This window comes from Trichechus manatus, unplaced genomic scaffold, assembly GCF_000243295.1.
Source record: "Trichechus manatus latirostris isolate Lorelei unplaced genomic scaffold, TriManLat1.0 scaffold00006, whole genome shotgun sequence".
Taxonomy (NCBI): Eukaryota; Metazoa; Chordata; class Mammalia; order Sirenia; family Trichechidae; genus Trichechus; species Trichechus manatus.
In genome coordinates, this window is record NW_004443942.1 from 11,461,232 (window position 1) to 11,483,588 (window position 22,357).

General features: G+C 44.9%; 1 protein-coding gene across 1 annotated transcript in view; it reads left to right on the forward strand.

The window, feature by feature from the left end:
• Positions 1-22,357, forward strand: part of NAV2 (neuron navigator 2) — an 852,675-nt gene that overhangs the window by 129,169 nt on the left and 701,149 nt on the right. The window lies entirely within an intron of this gene.

Sequence of the window (22,357 nt, forward strand, 5' to 3'; positions counted from 1 at the left end):
GGTAAGAAACCCTCCTCTTACTTACAACAGTCTTGTATTTACACTTTCATAATAATAATAATAATAAGATAGCAAACACTTAAATAGTGGTTGCTATATGTAAGTATCTTTTATATATAGTAACTCAGTCCTCAGAACAACCATATTATATAGGCACTTGTTATCTGCATTTACAAATGTTGAAACTGAGGCTCAGAGAGGTTAAGTAATTTGATCAATATTACGTAAACCCAAAGCCACATGGCTTGTAAGTGCCAGAGCTGGGATTTGAACCAAGGCAGTCTGGCTCCAGAGTCTGGGGTCATAACTGCTGCCTTACATTGCCATTATTTAACTGTTTCATGCTCTGAACCCCGCTTCTAAATTTTAACAGCTGATATCATGTCTGTTTTGTTCTGTCTAAATTCCCAGTGCCTAGCACTGTGCCTGGCACACCAGAGGTGCTCAAAATAGATCCGTGGAGACTGGCCACAGATAAAGGGAAATAAGGAGCTCAAACACTTAGGCTCTCCAGAAGAGAGACAACCAAGAAAGGGAGCATGTCCTCAAGGAGGGTAATAGATGTGACCCTGACACTATTCATTAGCCAGGAAGATTTAGATCAATTTGGGCATTGATCCATAACTGGGATATTAGAAACGTGTTTGGAGGACCCCCGATCATATACTTTTTGGTTTGTGGATATTTCCCCCAGATACTGTTGGGAGACTCCTGTGGACTGCTGGATCAGCCTGAAATTTATGAGGAAACCTTATTCGAATGGCCTGGGAGCTCGGCAGCGGTGATGCCCCTGGCCAGGCCCATCAGTGGGTCCCTCTTGTTTGCTGACCACCGAGGCTCAGTCAGGGCAGGTTCCTTTGCCCCCTCAACCCAGAGCACTATGAAGGGCTCCAGCTTCCTGCCGTACTTGTCACAGCCCTGTCTACTTATAAAACACTCAAAAATGATTCCTCTCCCTTCTGCCCTATTTGCTGGCTCTGAAAACACCCGCCCCCTCCACATTCCCTAAATCTGCGAGGTTAGTGGAGACCTCAGTTAACTGCTCCAGTTGGCCTGAGGAGCTCCAAGGGCGACTGCCAAGTCATTGGCCAAGACCCCACTGGGTCATGAGCTTCTAGAGTTTCCGATGCTCCTGACCCCGTGGGGGCGGGAAGCAGTTTCACCTGGCCGGGGCTCTGTGCAATCCACAGTACCTCGCGGCTTTCTCCTCTTCCTGAAATCCTTCCAGCCATGAATCTAAACCTTTCACTGATAAACCCTTTATCCTTCTAAATGACTCCTTTAAGGTTTTGTCTCCTGCTCAAGGCCAGAGAGTCAGCCCTTTAGAAGAGGAAGAAGAAAGCCCATCCGGAGCCATCCGTCGGCCTTCCTGTCACCATTGTGCCTTAATTGAACCCCTTTATGTGGCGAGAGGCCATTACGATCATTTTTTGTTATTAATTGCCCATTCATTTATGCCTCTGAATAGCCTTCATGGGCAATTTTGGACACTGCTGTCTGCTGCTTCAGACACAGATTCTTCTCACGGAGAAATGCTGGCTCTGAAGAAAGAAGAGGAGGGAAACAGCACTGGGCTCGGATCTGAGGCTTAAACCCCCCTCGGCACAATGTGAAGGAGCTGTGTGGTGGGGTCAGACTGCCGGGCCCAGGGAGGGTGGAGTAAGGGCTGTGTCTCCCAAAGGTTAAGATTCAACTCCTTGGAGGCTGACTTGATTATGTGGGAGCCAGTGGGTATCTGCAGAGGGCAAGCAGGCCACCTGGCCTCACAGAGTTTGGGGCCAAGGCCAGCTGCAAACAGCTGCCTTAATGCTGGCTGAGAAAGTGTGTCCTTGGGGAGCTTTAAGGGCACAGCCTCTGTGTGGCTCCTATTTGAGGTTGGACTTTTCCTTCCGAACGATCGCACTGAGGATCAGAGGTTGTTAACGATAACTGTCATTTACTGGGTGTTAAGCCCTATGCTAAGGAGCTCTGGTGGTACAATGATTAAAGCACTCAACTGCTAACTGAAAGGTCAGCAATTCAAACCCAACAGCGGCTTCACAAGAGAAGAGACCTGGCAATCAGCGTCCGTAGAGATTTACAGCCTAGGAAACACTTTGGGGCAGTTCTACTCTATCCTAGAGGGTTGCTATGAGTCAGACGCAACTAGACGGGCACCCAACAACGACAACAACAGGCCTTGTGCTAGTTTTTTACTAAGGTCCCTGGGTAGTGCAAATGGTTTGTGCTTGACAGGGGTTGCTATGAGTCAAAAATTGACTTGACAACACCTAACAACAACAACTAACCTAAAGGTTGCCGGTTTGAATCCATCCAGTAGCGCCATGGAAGAAAGGCCTGGTGATCTGCCTCCATAAAGATTACAGCCAAGGAAACTCTATGGAGCAGTTCTAATATGTAACACATGAGGCTGCCATGAGTTAGAATTGACTTGACAGCAACGGTTTTGTTTTTTATCCTAGACTATAAGATCCCTGAAGGCAGGGCTCTTGTTGCTTGTTCATTATTTCAACACGTACTTATTGACTGCCTATCATGTGCCAGCACTGTGCTGAGCTGGTAATCTACGAGGTTACAGTCTCTCTTTGGAAGCTACAAGCTAGTGGATGGTGACAGTGATGGGGAGAGACTAGGAACGGTGATCATCCCTCAACAGGACAGTGAAACCGAAAATAATACAGGAGACAGATGGCTAAGGATAACATCTCTGAAGAGGTGGCAGTTAATATGAGGAGCCAGGCAGGCAAGAGTTGGGGGCTGGGGGAACATTAGAAACAGGCAGGACGGCATCTATAAAGGTCACGAGACGGGAAAAACCTTAGTGTCTTAAAGGATCAGAAAGAAGGCTCTGCCGCTAAAGCAGGAGTTCTCAAAGTGGGTCTCTAGACTGGCAGCATCAGCATCACCTGGGAGCTTGTTAGAAATCCAAATCCTCAGGCCCTTCTCCAGATCTACTGAATCACAGACTCAGGGGGTGGGAGCCCACCAAACCCTCCAGGTGATTCCAGTGCACATTAGAGTCTGAGAGCTTCTGGTCTAGAGCCAGTAGGACCAGATAGGCCGTGATAGCAAGTTTGGATTTTAAGTACAATGTTGCCAATTTTGTTTACATCTATATATATTTGTATTGCATACTTAGTCTAAAATCCTGATCAATTTCATTCCTGACAGTAAGAGTGTCACACTACAGTATTCAGATCAGTACTTGGTTTCCTACTACCAGGTACTGTTGAGTCAATTCCAACTCATGGCAACCTCATGTGGAGTAGAACTGCTCCATAGGGTTTTCCATGACTGTGACCTTTAGGGAGCAGATTGCCAGGCCTTTCTTCTGAGGACCTCTCAGTGGGTTCAAACCGCCAACCTTTTGTTTAGCAGCCAAGTGCTTAACCACTTGTGCCACCCAGAGACTCCTTTGGAGTTTAACTACAACTGGAAGGCATTGAAGGATTTTTCAGCACTTAGGTGACAGGATCTAATTTTTATTTTTAAAATATTTCTGGCTGCCACGTGGAGAAGTGATGAAGAGGATGGACAAAAGAAGCTGGAAGACTAGTAGGCAGGCTATTTTACCTTATCCTTGGCACCTAGAATCACAAGTGGTAAATAGCATTATTTAGTAAATATTTATTTTAAAAAATGATCACACTTAAAAAGACTGTTATATGCTCTCCCGTGGGGTTGCCATGAGTCGGAATCAACTCGATGGGAAGGAGTTTGAGTTTTGGTTTATATGCTGTCATAGCACCCTGTAAATTTCATTTACAACATTTACCACATATGAAATTAAATGAATAATAATAAATTCTATGTGATCATTGGTATGTCTCCCACTCTACTGTAATTTCTACAAGGCAGGGACTGGTACCAGGGTCTCTGAGTATTTGTTGAATGAGTAAATGAATGTAATCATAGCATCTCTATGAGCAGGCACTATTATTATTCCCATCTTACAGAAGATGAAACATGCCAAGAGATTAAGTAAATTGTCTTAGGACCCCAGAGCCAGGAAGCGTAGGAGCCGGAGCCCACACTCTTCAGGGCTGTGTTAACTCCTCCCTCTTTTAAGCTTTCACCTTCCTGCTATTTAAGGAAAACCATCAGTAGAATTCTAGGATAATGCCTGTGCCAGTAACATTCCTCTGAGAATGGCCTCTAGCCTTGAGCAGTGCACCCGAACCCACTGTATCCAAAGGCCTGGATATTTTGGGGCCTGCTGGGTTGCCATGGTGTTTGACCTATAGAAGGCTCAGGCATCCTCCCTGGGCTTTGGCTGTGGCAGAGGCCTGAGTGTGCATATTCATGGTGGGGCCATCCCTGCCGAGGGGGAGGAGAGGGAGGCCATGGCAGGCAGCCCCAGCTGTTCCTTTATGCTCTGGGTTTCAACACCTTGGAGGTGCGGTGACACCATTTGAGCAATCCAGGATTGCACCCACCAGCTCCTCTGGACCAGACAAGAACCCGGCTCAGAAAAGCCATCAGAAGGCTCTGCTTTACAAGTAGAAAGAGGAAAATAAAAGAAGGTGCATTTAAAGAATGACTGTTTTGAATATCCCAGATGTGCCTGGAATATTCTCTGATGTGATCCTCAAGCCGTAACAGCCATCTACACAGCACCTGCTATGTGCCCAGGTGCCATGTTAGATCTGCAGGCACTATTTCACTTAATCCTCAAACACCTTAGTGAGATAATGATAATGATTATTAATAAGTAACATCTATTATATGGAATGGAGCCCTGGTGGCACAGTGGTTAATATTTAGGCTGCTAACCAAAAGATTGTCAGTTCGAATCCACCAGCTGCTCCTTGGAAACCTTATAGGGCAGTTCTTCTCTGTCCTTTGGGTCACTATCGTCAGAACCAACTCAACAGCACCTAACAACAACAACAATTAAATGGAACAACGCTGTAAAATAGGAATTGTTAGCCCCACTTTACAGATGAAATAACTTGCCTGACCTCCCAGGTAGAAGTGTCAGAGATAGATTTTGAACTCAGGTCCGTCAGACTCGAGAGCTCACACTCACTGCCCCACCCTGTGTTGTCCCCTTGGTCCAGTCTTCCCGGGATGGCTTGGTTGTCCCTTTCCGGGTCTACACTCTATCAAGCAGGGTGATGGGGAGGTGAATCAGAAACTCACTCAAAACCGTTCTGACTAGAAGTCCCTGTAGTCCCACCCTCTAGCATAACCAAACCAAACCCGTTGCCATGGAGTTGGGTTGATTCCGACTCATAGCAACCCTATAGGACAGAGTAGAACTGCCTCACAGCGTTTCCAGGGAGCAGCAGGTGGATTCAAACTGCCGACCTTTTGGTTAGCAGCTGAGCTTTTGATCTCTAGCATGCCCTTTCCCTTTCCATGGCTCTAGGACTCGGCGCATCTGTGAAATATGATCAAGACAGGGGAGGGGTCGGATGACTTCTTGAGATCCTTTCATTTATTCAGAAATATTTATTGAGCTTCTACTGTGCACCCTGTTCAAGGATTGGGGATAGAGGGGTAAATGGAACAGATAACATCCCTAGTCTCCTAGAGTTTATATTCTAATGGGGAAGAAAAACTGTAAGCAAGATTTAAATGAGGAGAAGGAAAACAACAACGACAACAACATTTCAGGGAGTAATGATAAATACATCATCGGTTTGAACCCACCCAGCACCTCCATGGGAGAAAAGACCTGGCAATCTGCTCCCGTAAAGATTACAGCCTTAGAAACCCTATGGGGCAGTTCTATTCTGTCATATGGGGTCACTGTGAGTTGGAATCGACTAAGTGGCACACAGCAACAACAATGATAAATACTGTGGAAAAAAACAATTGAACAATGTCATTGACAATGCAGGGTACTTCAGATTGGGTAGCCAAAACGCAGCTCAAGGAAGGTGACTTGGTAGCAAGAAGGAGCCAGTCCCATGAAGATCTAGCGGTGGAGCATGTCAGGTAGAGGGAACAGCAAGTACAAACGCTCCCAGGCAGGAACAGCCTGGTGAGTAGGAGGAAGAGGAAAATGGTCAGTATAACTGGAGCAGAGTGGCTAAGGAGGTGGGCAGAGCCAGGTCATGGAGGACTTTGTTGGTCGTGGTTAGGAGTTTAGATCTTGTTTTAGTTAGGATGGGAAGCCGTTAGAGGAATTTCAGCAGGGAATGACACACTCTGATTTGCATTTTTAAAATGTCACTTGGCTGCCACATGAAGGATAAATTGCAGAGGTGGGAGGGAATGGGGCACAGGAAGGCCAGTCCCCCCTGCAGGAGATGCTGGGCTGGGGTGTCACAGGCCAAGTGGAGAAAAGTAGATGGATTTTATAACAAGTTTTAGGACCACTCCATGCTAGGCAGAGGGGAACAGAGACGAATGTGATGAAGTCCTTGCCCTGAAGTATCTGATAGGCCAGTTACAAATTCATATTTCATCCCCAAGAAATGATTATAGAGGATTGAAGAGAAGGAAATGAAAGACTGAGTTGTTGGGCATAGAATGGGCAGTGAGTGCCCAAGGAGCCAGAGAACAAGCAGGTCTTCCGGCTCCCTGCCTGTTTTCCGGCCCCAGAACCTCCACCTGGCCCCTCATCCCACTGATGGTTTGGCGGCATGGTAGGCTGGTCAGCTGTGAGCCAGGTATCCTACTGTCACCCAGTCTACACGCCCAGCTGGATGGGTGCATCTGGGAGGTGGCAGGCTCACGGGCAGAGGAGGCCCTGCAGCAGACTCTGGGCCTGGATCCCATAGCTGTGGTCCAAGGGGTGGCTCCTGCCCTGCCCCTGAAGCATGTGGACAAGAGGACCAGACCATGTACCTGGTCTCCTTTCCTGGAATCAGCTCGGAGACACCACACCACAGCAGGAGGCAGGCAGTGCCTGTGCTGGGACCCAGGGAGTACAAAAGTGATGACCCAGCTGCTCCCAGAACCCCTTCTTGTGGTTGTCTGCTCTGGATGGAATGGAAGCGTTAGGTGAGGGGATTCTCCACTGTGCACAGAAGGATTCACCTAAGCCTGCCTTTGTCGAATAAGCCACACATTCGTGTGAAATATGGTCAAGCCTAGCCCTGCACAGGCCCCAGGAGCCTGCCAAGGAACATTCCAGGGACATGCCCGGGAACACTCCTATAGACTAACAGTGATGGTAGTGAGACTTAGATTGCACTGACTGTGTATCAGGCACTGTTCCAGGTGCTTGATCTTTGTTCACTCATTTCATCCTTACAGTGGCCCTTAGAGGTAGAATCTGTTTTCATTACCATTTTATAGATCAGGAAAATATCTCTGTGTCTATGCTGCTTCTTAGAACTCAGAAGTGATTAGGTTTAGGACATACCCTACGCTGATATGGCACCATTAACATGACAAACCCCTATTCCCAAACAGGATTACATTCACGGGTATAGGGGTTAGGATTCCCCAACGTTTTAGAGAACACAATGCGTAACAAGTAGTTATTAGAAATCATCATTTAAAAAATTACTTTGTATGTGTGTGGGGGGTGGTGAGATGAATTGAGGATGAACTTACTAAATGAGTATCTGGATTGGCAGTCCTGGGGAGAGGTTCCCCCTCACTTAATGGGCAGCGTTCTTTTCGCTCCTCATTTCCTTCCAAGTGCAATAAAGGGAGTTGAGACTTACAGCGTACTCCTGATGGGATTCATAATTTCAGGTCCTTAGAATTAAATTCAGGTCTGATTTTCCAGGAGAGAACAATTAGCACTGCAGCAGCTTCCTTCTGCAGAGTTCAGGTGCCTTGGCTGTAATTTGTAACCAGCATCTTCCCATTTGGCTCCTCTGTGGCCATCTGGTCCCTTTAGCGGAGATCTGTTTTGTTGGCACCTATGGTGCTGAGTAAATGCCGCAGGAAAGTTGAAATTTACCCGTCAGAGCTCAGGGCACCACGGAGATCCCCTTCCCAGCCCCACACGGAATGATCATCTCCAGCCCTGCCTCCCCCTTCACTGGTCTGTTGCCAGCATTCCTCCATGGAGATTTTCTAGTGCTACGATTATTTTATTGCCGAGACTCAGAGTAATTATAACATTCAGAGGGATTTCCTAGGAAAGATAAACTTGGGTTTGTGCACAAGCATTTGAGAAAATAGAGGTTGGCATTTCTATGTGGTTTTAGACATTAACATGAGTCTTATTTTACTTGAAATAATGAGTTTCTACCTGCTGCATAAAAGAATGTGTTGATAATGATGATGATGATCTCAATGAATTGAGAGCTTACTATGCAACAGGCAGTGAGCTAGGTATTTTAGAAATATCTTCTCTGATCAGGTCAGCACGGAAGCAATTGCTTAGATCAGTGTTTCTTTTCAAACTGTAGGTTGAAATTCATTAATGGGTCATGAAATCAATTTAATGGGTTGAAACCAGCATTTTAAAAATGAAATAGGTTGAAATAGAATGGAATGGGACAGAATAGAAAATATCAGCCAGGACTGCAAGTAGTAAGGGGAAGAATGTTTCTTGACACTTTGGCTCAGTTATGAGTATACTCACTCATACATACCTATAGGTATGTATATATACACATACCTATAGGTGTGAATTTGTGTACTATGTTACGTAAAATATATTTCTTACTGTGGGTTGTGGTGAAACAGTTTGAAAGCTAGTGGCCTAATTCAGTAGATCTCAAATTTACCTGCACCAAAATCACCTGGTTGTTGGTGTTGTGAGTTACCTCACCTCTCTGAATCTCAGTTGGATCTCAGTTAGCTGCCATCAAGGGGATTCTGACTCATGACGACCCCATGCGTGCAGAGTAGAACTGTTCCATAGGATTTTCAAGGCCATGAACTTTCAGACGAGAATCACCAGGCCTGTCTTCAGAAGCCCCTCCGGGTGGATTCAAACCACCAACCTTTTGGCTAGTAGTCGCCATCAAGTTGATTCTGACTCATAATGACTACATAGAGTTTCCAAGGCTGTAAATCTCTACGGAAGCAGACTGACACATCTTTCTCCCATGGAGCTACTGGTGGTTTCAAACCACTAACCTTTGGGTTAGCAGTCAATTGCTTTAACCACTGTGCCACCAGGGCTCCTTTTGTGCAACGCAGGGACTCCTAAATCACCTGGAAGGCCAGTTAAAACACAGATTGCTAGATTCGCACCTCAGAGTTTCTGATTCAGAAGATCTGGGGTGGGGTCCAAAAATTTGCAAGCTTCCAGGTGATGCTGATGGTGCCGGTCCCAGACCACATTTGAAAACCACTGGCCTAATTATCCCCATTTCATAGGTAAGGAAGCTGAGATTCAGAGAGGTGAAGTAACCCACCCAAGCACCGTAGCTGATATGGTTCGGAGCTAGGATTCAGACCCAATCTGTCTGACCCAACGCTGTAAGCTCACTTTGGTTTTGGAGATAATCTATTTTCAATGAGTGGATCTGGCAGAGAATTCTCTGTATACTTTGTGTGTGTGTGTGTTTGTTGTTGTGGTTCTTTTTTTTTTTTTTTTTTGTATTTTGTTGCCAAGTCACATACAGACTGCTTGAATTAGGAGAAACCTTGGAACTTGCAAGGCCCAGCTCTTTATAATTTAGATGAAGTCCTAACACCCAGAGTGACCTAATGATTGCTCCATATTTAAGTAGCACAGGCTTGGTGCGAAGCCAGGCAGCATCCTTGGTCTCCATCAGTCTTTCATCAGCCTTTGCGAGGCCATTCTGCTCCCTCTCTCGACTCCTTCTGCATACTCCTCACTCTGTCAGCTCCTCTTGGCTTGGTTTCAGGGAAGGCCGAGAGGTCAAGAGAAAGTCCCCCCATTCAAGAATGCTCTATCAGCTCTGTCTCCAAAAGAGCCTTGAGAGTGGCCAAAGTTTGGCACTTTCTAGACTGGGACATTGAGTACAGTATTCAGAAGATACATCTTTTCTTCTAAAGGTTGCTAAGTTGAAGAGCAATAGCTATGGGGTTAGACAGAACTGGGTTCCAATCCTGAGTCTATCACTGTGTGATCCTGAAATATTCACCTAACATTCTCCAGATCTTGGTTTGTCAGCTTTTATACAGGACTCCTCCACCTGTTGGTCAGTTTATCATACTCTTGTGGTTTGTGTGTTGCTGTGATCCTGGAAGCTAAGGCAACGGTGCACCAGCAGAATCAACCATGGTGGATAGGTTTCATCAGAGTTTCCAGACTAAGACAAACTATGAAGAAAGGCCTGGGGATCGACTTTTGAAAACTAGCCATTGGAAACCCTATGGATAACAACAGAATAGAGTTTGATATAGTGTTGGAAGATTAGCTCCCTAAGTTGGAAGGTGCTTAAAATACACAGTGATTGCAACAATGAACTTGAGGCTACCAACAATCATGACTGTGCAACGTATTGTGCTGTTGTGCATGAAGTCGCCATGAGTTGGAGCCAACCTGATGACAACTAACAATATAAGACTAAAACCACCTCATAGGATTTTAATGATTTTATGTAAAACACTTAGCATATTGCTTGGTACTTAGTGGGCCTCCATAAGTCTTAAACCAAAAACCAAACCCATTGCCGTGAGTCGATTCCGACTCATAGCAACCCTATAGCACAAAATAGAACAGCCCCGTAGGGTTTATATGAGGCTGTAAATCTTTATGGAAGCAGACTGCCACACCTTTCTCCCACAGAGCAGCTGGTGGGTTCAAACCGGCGACCTTTTGGTTAGTACCTGAGTGCTTAACCATTGTACCACCAAGCCTCCTTCTATTAAGTCTTAGATATTAGTAGTCATTCATTCACAAATATTTATTGAGTACCTGCCTTGTTTCAGGTACTGTGCTGTGTGTACCAAAGCTTGTTGTTCTCGTTAGGTGCCATTGAGTTGGTTCTGACTTATAGCAACCCTATGTGCAACAGAATGAAACTCTGCCTGGTCTTGTGCCATCCTCACAACCATTGCTATGTTTCAGCCCATTGTTGCAGCTACTGTGTCAATCCAGCTTATTGAGGGTCTTCCTCTTTTATGCTGACCATCTACGTTATCCGTGTCCTTCTCCAGGGATTGGTCCCTCCTGATAACATGTCCAAAGTATGTGAGAAGAAGTCTTGCCATCCTCACTTCTAAGGAGCATTCTGGTTATACGTCTTCCATGACAGACGTATTCCTTCTTCTGGCTGTTGTTGTTGTTAGGTGCCATCAGGTTGGTCCCAACTCATAGTGACCCTATGTACAACAGAACGAAACACTGCCTGGTCCTGTGCCATCCTCGCAATCATTGTTATGCTTGAACCCATGGTTGCATGTGTCAATCCATTTTGTTGAGGGTCTTCCTCTTTTTCACTGGCCCTCTACTTTACCCAGCATGATGTCCTTCTCCAGGGACTGATCCCTCCTGATAGCATGTCCAAAGTATGTGAGACATAGTCTTGCTATCCTTGCTTCTAAGGAGCATTCTTGTTGTACTTCTTCCAAGACACATTTGTTCATTCATTTGGCAGTCCATGGTATATTCAATATTCTTTGCCAACACCACGATTCAAAGGCGTCAGTTCTTCTTCCGTGTTCCTTATTCATCGTCCAGCTTTTGTATACATATGAGGCAATGGAAAACACTATGGCTTGGGTCGAGCGCACCTTAGTCTTCAAGGTGACATCTTTGCTTTCCCACACTTCAAAGAGGTCTTTTGCAGCAGATTTGTCCAATGCAATAAGTCGTTTGATTTCTTCACTGCTGCTTCCATGGCCGTTGATTGTGGATCCAAGAAAAATGAAATCCTGGAAAACTTCAATATTTTCTCTGTTTATCGTGATGTTGCTTTTTGGTCCTGTTGTGAGGATTTTTGTTTTCTTTATGTTGAGGTGTAATCCATACTGAAGGCTGTGGTCTTTGATTTTCATCAGTAAGTGCTTCAAGCCTTCTTCACTTTCAGCAAGCAAGGTTGTGTCGTCTGCATATCACAGGTTATTAATGAGTCTTCCTCTAATCCTGATGCCCCATTCTTCTTATAGTCCAGCTTCTTGGATTATTTGTTCAGCATACAGATTGAATAAGTATGGTGAAAGGGTACAACCCTGACGCACACCTTTCCTGACTTTAAACCACATGGTATCCCCTTGTTCTGTTCGAATGACTGCCTCTTGATCTATGTACAGGTTCCTGATGAACACAATGAAGTGTTCTGGAATTCCCACTCTTTGCAATGTTATCCATAATTTGTTATGATCCACACAGTCAAATACCTTTTCATAGTCAATAAAACACAGGTAAACATCTTTCTGGTATTCTCTGCTTTCAGCCAGGATCCTTCTGACATCAACCTGATATCCCTGGTTCCACGTCCTCTTCTGAATCCAGCTTGAATTTCTGGCAGTTCCCTGTCGATATACTGCTGCAGCCACTTTTGAATGATCTTGAGCAAAATTTTACCTGCGTGTAATATTAATGATATTGTTAGATAATTTCCGCATTCGGTTGGATCACCTTTCTTGGGAATAGGCATAAATATGGATCTCTTCTAGTCAGTTGGCCAGATAGCTGTCTTCCAAATTTCTTGGCATAGATGAGTGAGCACTTCCAGTGCTTTATGCGTTTGTTGAAACATCTCTATTGGTTAATTCCGTCAATTCCTGGAGCCTTGTTTCTTGCCAGCGCCTCCAGTGCAGCTTGGACTTCTTCCTTCAGCACCATTGGTTTTTGATCATATGCTACCTCTAAAATGGATGAACATCGACCAATTATTTTTGGTATAGTGAGTCTGTGTATTCTTCCCATCTTCTTTTAGTGCTTCCTGTGTCATTTAATATTTTCCCTGTAGAATCTGTCCATATTGCAACTTGAGGCTTGAATTTTTTCTTCAGTTCTTTCAACTTGAGAAATGCCGAGCATGTTCTTCCCTTTTGGTTTTCTACCTCTAGGTCTTTGCACATGTCGTTATAATACTTTACTCTGTCTTCTGGAGCCACCCTTTGAAATCTGTTTAGCTCTTTTACTTCATCATTTCTTCCTTTTGCTTTAGCTACTCGACATTCAAGAGCAAGTTTCAGAGTCTCTTCTGACATCCATTTTGGTCTTTTCTTTCTTTCCTGTCTTTTTAATGACCTCTGCTTTCTTTGTGTATGATGTCCTTCATGTCATTCCACAACTCATCTGGTCTTCGGTTATTGGTGTTCAATGCATCAGATCTATTCTTGAGATGGTCTCTAAATTCAGGTGAGATATACTCAAGGTCATACTTTGGCTCTCGTGGACTTATTCTAATTTTCTTCAGTTTTAACTTGAACTTGCTTATGAGGAATTGATAGTCTGTTCCACAGTTGACCCCTGGCCTTGTTCTGACTGATGATATTGAGCTTTTCCAACATCTCTTTCCACAGATGTAGTCAATTTGATTCCTGTGTATTCCACCTGGCGAGGTCCATGTGTATAGTCACCGTTTATGTTGTTGAAAAAAGGTATTTGCAATGAAGAAGTCATTGGTCTTACAAAAATCTATCATGCAGTCTCTGACATCGTTTCTATCACCAAGGTCATGTTTTCCAACTACCGATCCTTCTTCGTTTCCACCTTTCGCTTTCCAGTCACAGTAATTATCAATGCATCCTGACTGCATGTTTGATCAATTTCAGACTGCAGAAGTTGGTAAAAGTCTTCAATTTCTTCATCTGTGACCTTAGTGGTTGGTGCGCAAATTTGAATAATAGTTGTATTAACTGGTCTACCTTGTAGGTGTATGGATATTATCCTATCACTGACAGCATTGCAATTCGGGATAGATCTTGAAATGTTCTTTTTAACGATGAATGCATCCCCATTCCTCTTCAAGTTGTCATTCCTGGCATAGTAGACCATATGATTGTCTGATTCAAAATGGCCATTACCGGTCCATTTCAGTTCACTAATGCCTAGGATATTGATGTTTATGCTTTCCATTTCATTTCTGACGATTTCCAATTTTCCTACATTCATACTTTGTACATTCCACGTTCCGATTATTAATGGATGTTTGCAGCTGTTCCTTCTCATTCTGGGTCATGCCACATCAGCAAATGAAGGTCCCGAAAGCTTGACTCCATCCACATCATTGAGGCTGACTCTACTTTGATGAGACAGTCGTATTTTGAGTGCCTTCCAACCTGAGGGGCTCATCTTCCTAGTGTGTCTTAGTGTGGAAGCTTAGCTGAAACCTGTCTGCCATGGGTGACCCTGCTGGCATTTGAATACTGGTGGCATAGCTTCCTGCATCACAGCAACACACAAACCCCCACAGTACAACAAACTGACAGACGCATGGGAGATTCTTCTGGCAGTCCATGGTATATTCAGTATTCTTCACCCATACTGTAATTCAAAGGCGTCAATTTTTCTTCGGTCTTCCTTATTCATTGTCCAGCTTTTGCATGCATATGAGGTGTTTGAAGATACCATGGTTTGGGTCAGGCACACCTTTAATCCTCAAAGTGACATCTTTGCTTTTTAAGATTTTAAAGAGGTCTTTTGCAGCAGATTTGCCCAATGCAATGCGTCGTTTGATTTTTTAACTGCTGCTTCCATGGGTGGAACCTTGTACCAATGCTACATAGACGAATATGGCCTTGTCCCAGCCTTTAGGCAACTCAAGATTTATTGCTAAACTGTCATACCTGACTCCTTTCTCTAATCCCAGGCCTGGGGCAGGCATAGCTAATTGTTGTATCGTTTCACACTGAGCCCAACACGTAGCTTTAGCATCCTTCTCCACATAGCAATTCTGACAGTGGCTACCAAGCAGATAGAGTGGGCATAAACCACTAACTTCTTTTTTTTCTTCCCCTAGTTTAGTGGGTGAGACCCAGAAATGGACAATTATTGTTGTTGTTAGCTGCTGTCAAGTCAGCCCCCAGCTCATGGTGACCCCATCCTTAACAGGATGAAATGCTGCCCAGTTGTGCACCATCCTTGTGATTGTTTGCAGATCAGACTGTTAAGATACATAGAGTTTTCTCTGGCTGATTTTCAGAAGTAGGTCACCAGGCCTTTCTTCCTAGCCTATCTTAGTTTGGAAGCTCCGCTGAAACCTGTTCAGCATCATAGCAACGCACAAGCCTGCACTGACAGACAAGTGGTGGCTATGCATGAGGTGCATTGGCCAAGAATCAGACTGGGGTCTCCTGCATGGAAGGTGAGAATTCTACCACTGAACCACCACTGCCCTCACCACTGATTACAATCAGGTGCCATCCCATCGATCCCGACTCATAGCGACTCTGTGTACAAAAGAACAAAATGCTGCCTGGTGCTGCGCCATTCTCACAGTCATTGCTATGTTCGAGCCCACTGTTGCAGCCACTGTGTCAGTCCATCTGATGGAGGGTCTTCCTCTTTTTTGCTGACTCTCTGCTTTACCAAGCATGATGTCCTTCTCCAGGGACTGGTCCCTCGATTACGTGTGGTAGATGCCGTGATAGAGAAAACAGGTTCTCGGGATTGTTTAATTCCCTTGGGAGGGAGTAGGGTGTAAGTCTTCCTGAAAGAGCTGAATCTGGAAGGACAAGTAGAAGCTAGTTAGGTTTTCAGTGGGTGGGGAGGGGCATCAAGGAGAAGGGCCGTCCAGGCAGGCAGAACAGCACATATATACAAGGTTCTGAAGCAAGAGGAAGCAAGGAGCCTTTGGGGAACTGTAAGGAGGACAGCATGTGGGAAGGGGTACTGGTGAGAGCTGAGGCTTTGGTGGTAAGTAGAAGACAAACTGGGGACCCTTCCTGGCCATGAGGTCAGGGGGCCATCAGCGTGCCCTGGGAGCAAGCAAGATGAGTGTCCCCGACTCCCTGTGAGGGAGCCAAATGGCACCTGCTGTTGCTGAGCCTGGAGAGACAGCCAACAAGCTGAACTGATGCGGATTAACCTGGTGGAAAGAAGCCAACAGGCGAGAAATGTTCCTCCCCTGTGTGAAAGCCTCTGAATCCAGCGAGAAGATTTAAGGGATGATGGAGACATTTCACCATTTCATACAGTAGTGATCCGGGTCCCTCAGGATCAAGCTCAGAACCTGACAAGTGCTGGGCCAGAGCAGCCCAGAGCACCCGTTTCCATCACGAGCTGACTGCAGGCTACACTCTAATGGGATTGTTTGTTTAAAAAAATGCCTCCCTTGCTTTAAAATAGTATCCTGCTCATCGAGCCCGGGCTCTCTTGTTATGGTTAGGGGATGGGAACCTGGAAAAACATTTAAGCCCTCACTTTTGGGAGTGATTGCCTTTGAATTTTGGCTGCCAAATTTCTGGTTAAAAAGCTTTAGAGTTGAGGGAGTAGGAAGGAAGTGAAAGTGAATATAGGGGAATACACCCCCCTCTCTGTCCCCCAGTTAGAGCTGAGTGGTTGGAAGGGGCAGCATCCCTGTACGGGAGGGCCTGGCATTCAGATTCAGCTAACACCTGGATGACCTTGGGCAGGTGCCTTGCCCTCTCTGGGCCTCAGTCTTCTCATCTGAATAATGGAGAAGTTGTATACCATAATATCTGAATTTCCTTCCATCTATAGTATTCCTTACTTAGAGAGCAGTTGCCTCAGAGATTTCGTTTACAGGGAGTTAGATTAACAAAGTTGTCAAGTTCTGTCTGTTCTCTTCTGTCCAAATCAGTTGCTGTTGAGTCATTTCCAACTCATGGTGACTCTGTGGGTATCAGAGGAGAACTGTGCTCCATAGGGTTTCCAATGGCTGTGATATTTTAGTACTAGGTCACCAGGCCTTTCTTCTGTCTGGGTAGATTTCAAATGTTTGTGCCACCCAGACAGCTCTCTGCCATGATAGCCACTTATAAGTCAGATATTTCTATTTCAAGATTTGTCTGTAACTACAGGTAGAGTAGAATCAAAGATCATATTATGATTATTATTACTATTTTACAAAAGAGCTTCTTTATCCAGCAGGTGCTCCTCAGAAACTCTACGGGGCAGCTCTACTCTGTCCTATAGGGTCGCTATGAGTCGGAATCGACTCTATGGCGGCGGGTTTGGGGTTTTTTTGGTATATGAAATATATATTGTTTCTCCAAAGGATTTTAAAATATTTTAATGGCTATTAAAGAAGTCCAGTTTTAGTTAAGTAGCTTAAAAAAAAGCCTCTATGTTTAATTATGAATTCATGAAATGAAAGACTGAGAATATTTTCAGAAAATCTGGGCTTTTTATGTGTCGGTGAATTATAGAAAGGGGAGCTTGAGAGAATTAGGACTTTTGAAAAATGACCAAACCAAGTTTATAGCTGAACCCTAAGAGCAAAAGAAGACATTGAATAAGACATATTCATTTGAGGATCCACCATAGACCAGGCACAGTTTATACTTATATCCTACTTGATTCCAAAACCACCCTCTGATGAACTGGCATTCTGATTTAAAAAAAAAAAAAAAAAAGATCACCCTGTGATGTAGATATTTTTAATTTCCATTTTATAGTTGGGGAAACTGAGGTTTAGGTAACTAGTGGCAGAGCTGTAACTCAAACCCAGCTCTCTGATTCCTTTACTCTTTCTAGTATTTTGTGATTAGAAAAGGTCTTTGTCCTAAAGGATGGATCCAGAAGGGAGTCAGTAGAGAGGAAATTAAAGCAGTTAAAGCTCTGGATGGGAGAGCACCAACTGGTCCTGATCAAGTGTGCCATTTTCTGGAGGGAAGGAGGGTCTAGAATGCATATGAATGTGAGCCTCATTAACATGCACTTCACAGTAGAGAGTTCATTTAGTTGAATTTCTTGTTTCCATGAGTGAATGATGCTGATGATAATGTTGGTACTGTGTGTGTTTGGTATTTTATTTAAATTTTTATAGCGACATGCCAGATGGGAAGACAGGCAGCATTTACAAAAGCCTTGTCGCTGCACTGGGTGACGGGCCAAAGTAATGGGTTAGACTTTTCATTTTGTCTGCATTGATGAGATTTCTCCTCCTGTAACCTCACTGTGGAAAATCCATTTGCACCTGTCCACAATCCCTTGTTTCCTCTACACCAAATGTCCCTAATGTGCCTGTCCCTGAAACGTGGCTGGCAGCGATGCCTTGGGGCGGGATTTTTCCCAGTTTGGGGTGAATGGGCCTGCCCACGGTTTCTCCTTGCTTTTGTTTCAGAAAGTCTGGGAACAAGGTAAGAGATGTGCAGGTGCTGGAGTCAGCTGCTGCTCCGAGCAGATGAGCCTTTCTTGGAATTAGTCCCAGATGATGAATTGCTCGAGTGGTGCAGAGAGATGCACTGGAAAATTGTCCATTCACTGTGACCACTCACTGATTCTTAAATGCACTGACACTTGCCTAGTCTTCAGCTCCACGTGCTAAGGAAATGGGTGACATGTGAGGACTCTGAGTGAGCCAGGGCAGGGCCCTGAGGAGTTTGTCAATTGGGGTAGGGTCATGGATATGTGCAGGTGGGGCAAGGGAGGTGTCCAGGGCCATCTTATTAGGCAGAGATGTCCCCCACCCACTCATCCCCACTTCACTCCCAGTTATAAAAGTATAACCTCTAATCATCGTAGAACCAAAAAAACCAAACCTGTTGCCATCCAGTCAATTCCAACTCACAGCAATCCCATGCATTGCAGAGTTGAACTGCACGCCATAGAATTTTTAAGGCTATGACTTTTTGGAAGCAGATTGCTAGGCATTTCTTCCAAGGCACCTGTGGGTGAGTTTGAACAGCCAACCTTTCAGTTAGTAGTCAAACAGTCATTTGCACCACCCAGGGACTCCTAACCATTGTAGAGAACTTAGCAAATACAGAAGTTTACAAAGAAGAAAAGAAATGCACTTCTAGTCTTGCTACCTAAAGTAGAAAGGATTTTTTTTAATTTATCTCAGGTCTGTGGCTTTGCCTCTTGCTCCCTCTCTACATCCCCCATCATTCTGTCTCTAAATAGACATGTAATCCGTATTGGGATCATGTTGTACGTACAATTTATAGCTTGATTTTTTTCACTGAACATTATGTTGTTGTTGTTAGGTGCCGTCAAGTCGGTTCCAACTCATAGCAACCCTACGCACCACAGAACGAAACACTGGCATCCACGTTTTCCCATGCTAGTAAATTTTCTTCAGAATTAACATTTAATATGCTGGGCATAATATTCAATTTTATACAAGAACCATAATTTGTCTAATCAATAAGGTGTAATATTTCTTCTATGAGTATACCATAAGTTAGCTAATCCATCACCTATTGTCAGACATTCAGGTTGTTTCAAGTTTTTTCAAAATAATAAATAACGTTTTAATGAGCATCTTTGAACAGCAGTCTCAGTTAGAATTTCTGATCATTTATTTGGGGAAGACTTCTAGAAGCGGGCTAAAATAATGTGAACTCAAATAAACCAAAAACACTTGTGATGCTCGTGGCTGAGTTGCCTTCTCAGAAGGCTGTACCATTTTACATTCCCATTGGACGTGAAAAGGCTTGTTCCATCACACCCTGGGTGGACACAGCTTTTCCCATAAGAAACTTAGCATAGAATTTAAAGTTAAAGGTAGAGACCCGATACCCAGTGTTGGTAAAAATATCCAGGAAGTGTCTTGCTACTCATGAGGATCTGTGGATCTCTCAGATTTGCAAGTGAATCACAATGACTTCTTGCTGCCGTGGTCAGCGTCCTGTCAACATCCAGTCAGCATATAGGACAGAGGGCAGATGAGTTAGTACTGAGTGAGCCCCAAACTCCCTGTCTGTAGCTCTGGACAGAACACTAGAAGACCTGACGCTGTCCTTGACCGAAATAGCTTTCGGTCTAATGATAGGGACATCGCTCACCTTGAACTAAAGAGGGGGCCACATAGCAGGGCACAGAGAAGGGTGCTATATGACGGGCACTGTCTGTGGAAGCCCGGGGAATTCAGAGAAGGGAGAGGCCCACGAGAGTGAGAGTCAGCAGTCTTCTGAGAGCAGATGGGCCTTGAAGCAAGGGAGACTCAGGCTGGGCAGAAGGAGCCGGGCAGGGGAAGAGAGCATGGAAGGAAATTAGCATGTGCTGAACCTCTACTATGGTTAAGTGCTGGGCTACTAATTGAAAGGCTGGTGGTTCGAACCTACCCAGAGGTGCCTTAGAAGAAAGGCCTGGTGATCTGCTTCTGAAAAGTCACAGCCTTAAAAACCCTATGGATCACAGTTCTACTCTGACATCCATGGGGCCATCGTGAATTAGAATCGACGCAATGGCAACTGGTTACTGGTTGGAGCCCCTCCTAGGGACAGGCTGTAGGTTTAGCAGTCAGGCATGGATATCTGGGGTCAGATTTGCATTCCATTTCCAGCTCTGCTGTGTGATCTTGGGCAAGTTGGTTAACTCCTCTGAGTCTCTAGTTTTTTCATCTATAAAATGACAAGAAAGTGTCTAGGGTTGGTTGTTGTCGTTGGGTGCCGTCAAGTTGATTCCAACTCATAGTGACCCCATGTGACAGAATAAAATGGCCCTATTGGGTTTTCTTGGCTGTAATCTTTATGGAACAGATCACCAGGTCTTTCTCCCATGGAGCTGCTGGGTGGGTTCAAACTGCCAATCATTCTGTTAACAGTGGAGCGCTTAACTGTTGTACCACCAGGGATCCTTTAGGGTTGGTTAGAAGTATTAAATTGAAGTAATTGGAATAATAATAATAATAGCTCCTAGTACAGTGCCAGGTTGTAGTAAGATCTCAAAAAATGGAAATTATTATTATTATTACTTATATAATAATATAATAAAGTATATAATAAAGTAGGTCTTTATGTTGCTAAGTCCTTTTATGTGGTTATTGCATTCAATATTTACAGCCCTGTAAGGCAGCTATTTGTTCCCATTTTTAGAAGAGGAAATTGAGGTGCAAAGGGGTTAAATGAAATACAGATTGTGTAATGGTTAAGTGCAGATGTTTTGGAGACAAACATCTGAGGTTTGATTCCCCATGTACAATGTTTGTGACCGTGCTCCGGCAAAATGAGAATAATAAAACTTAACTCATGGGGTTGTCATGAGGATTAACTGAGATCATTTGAGCAACACTCCTAGCACAGTACCCGACACGTAGAGAGTACTCAGAAACTGTTCGTCATTTTGCCCGAGGGGCAGAGATGGAAGCAAACCCTGAACAAGTGTAACATCCAAGTTCCCACCCTTTCTAGGGAATCTGCTGCCTCCCAAAGTTTGATGGCTGCTCCCCTGGTTCCAGTGCTGGCCCCAAGAAGACTCATGTGTGAATGTGAATCAAGAATGAGTACAGCAATAAAATATTAAAAAAAAAAAAAGAATGAGTACAGGCAGGGATGGGAGAGAGGCAGAAATGGCAGAGGGAGAGAGGAGAGGTCCATTAGGGTGGGGTAGAGGATGGCATTGGACTTAACATGTGAACCTCCAACTTCCAGAGGATTGTGTATTCTCTGTCTTCCCTGCCAGGGACTGGGGCTGCAGAGACCCACCATTGCTAGATCCTAGTTTGACCAACCCTGCTAATAAAGCCATCAGGGCAACAGAAGCTGTTTCCCCAAGTGGTCAGTAGTGTTGATGCCTGCCTTCACATTCCTAAGTCCTCTTATCTCCAGAATTCCACTATGGCCCCTTGCCTCACTTCGCCTCACCTCACCTCACTTCCCTTCGCCTGGCCTCATATCACCTCACCTCACATCACCTCACCTCACCTCACCTTACCTTGTGTCTTAGGCTGGGTTCTCCAGAGAAGCAAAACCAGTAAAGCATATAAATATATAGGGAGAGTGATTTATATCAAGGAAACAGCTCACACAATCGTAGAGGCTAGCATGTCCCAAGTCCATGGATCAGGGTAGAGGCCTTTCCCAATTCATGCAGCCTCAGAAGCTGGCAAGCCTAAGATTGGCAGGTCGGAGAGCAGGGCTCCTGCTCACAGGCTATGAAGGTTGATGAATTCCAAGATTGGCAGGCAAGACCACAAGGTTTCTCCTGATTCATGTAGCTGCAGGGGCTGGTGAACCCAAGATCAGCAGGTCAGAGAGCAGGGCACCACTCACAGGCTGTGAAGATTGACGAATCCCAAGTTCAGCAGATAAGCTGACAGCTGAAGTCCCAAGAACTGGAGGTCTGATGAACAGGAGGCAGCCGCAGGATCCAGAGAGAGCAAAAGCCAGAACATCTGCTTATATTCGGATGCAAGCCACACCCCCAAAAAAACTCCCTTTCCACTGATTAGCTACTCACAGAAGATTCAATCATGGGAGTGATCACATATAAACACTGAGAATCATGGCCCAGCCAAGTTGACACACAATCTTAACCATCACACCTCACCTCATCTCACCTCACTTCACTTCGCCTGGCCTCATCTCACCTCAGCCTCACTTCGGCTGGCCTCATCTCACCTCAACCTCACTTCGCCTGGCCTCATCTCACCTCAGCCTCACTTCGCCTGGCCTCATTTCACCTCAGCCTCACTTCGCCTGGCCTCATCTCACCTCAGCC